This window comes from Myotis davidii, unplaced genomic scaffold, assembly GCF_000327345.1.
Source record: "Myotis davidii unplaced genomic scaffold, ASM32734v1 scaffold53, whole genome shotgun sequence".
NCBI classification, from domain to species: Eukaryota; Metazoa; Chordata; class Mammalia; order Chiroptera; family Vespertilionidae; genus Myotis; species Myotis davidii.
In genome coordinates, this window is record NW_006286140.1 from 6,159,525 (window position 1) to 6,160,463 (window position 939).

At 59.6% G+C, this 939-nt stretch overlaps 1 protein-coding gene across 1 annotated transcript in view; it reads right to left on the reverse strand.

Moving 5' to 3' along the window:
• The window catches only part of KDM1B (lysine (K)-specific demethylase 1B), a 51,820-nt gene extending 50,887 nt beyond the window's left edge, over window positions 1-933 (reverse strand). Inside the window, exons 1-2 of the mRNA XM_006757278.2 lie at window positions 805-933; window positions 573-616 (exon numbers count right to left, since the gene is read on the reverse strand). The gene's annotated coding sequence lies outside the window, so the exon portion shown is untranslated. The remainder of the gene's footprint in view (window positions 1-572; window positions 617-804) is intronic.
• Between the last annotated feature and the right edge of the window lie 6 nt (window positions 934-939).

Below are 939 nucleotides of genomic sequence, written 5' to 3' on the forward strand. Positions count from 1 at the left end.
AAACCAGGTAAACAAAACACAAAAGTCTTGAGTTGTGTGTGAATGTGGAGTGATGGATCTCCCCAAATGGACTGGTTATGGACTTTTGTGCGCTCGCCAAAGGGAAGGCTGGGCCTCTATCTGGCTAGGTTCCATATCACTGAACCCCAACTTTCTAAAGCTGGGCCTTCTTCTTCCTTCCTGTTTCACTTGCCAGCTGCCAGGTTGTTGACTAACATCTACCGTCATCGGGCTGCCTGCTCCGGGTTCCCAGCCCGGAGGGAGTTACCCCAGCACCTGGCAATGCCCATCGAGCCTCCACGCTGGTGGCCGCGCTGGAGCATTACCAGGACACCTGCAGGGCTGTGCGGGCTCCTCACCGCCACACTCCGGGCTGAGAACAAGCAAGGGAGTTCCTACTCAGGGCTGTGGGTTTTCCCCCAACGCAGCACACACTCCCCAGGTGACAGGGCTCGAACAGTCCGCCGGAGGGATCCCCAACGTCTCCTGTGCCCGCAGCAGCCGCCTTGCTTTCCGAAAAGCTTTCTCGGTCTGTTCTCCGAAGTCGGAGAAGCAACAACCTCCGGGCTCACCTGAGCACTGAAAAGGTGCAGGCAGTCGCGGGGAGACGGCAGCGCTGGAGAGAAAGAAAATAGTGTACGGGGTTAGGAGACACCCTCAACCTCAACGCAACGAATCAGGGAACCCCGTCGCCGCAACACCCCGGCCCGGGAATTTCTCTTCCTCGAGCAGTGAACCCCACCCCGCACCCCGCTTCCAATCCGGAGAGGGATCAGCCCCCTAGGGCATCCATCCACCTCCCACCTGGGCGAGGAGCGCTGCGCATGGGGAGAAAGAGGGTTTGCACCCCAGCCGAACTGCTTTGTGCAGAGCTGTCACCCCAAATCAGCCGTATCCCCTCCGGTCATCCCCAAGCCGCGTGCGCCTCACCTCCGAGAG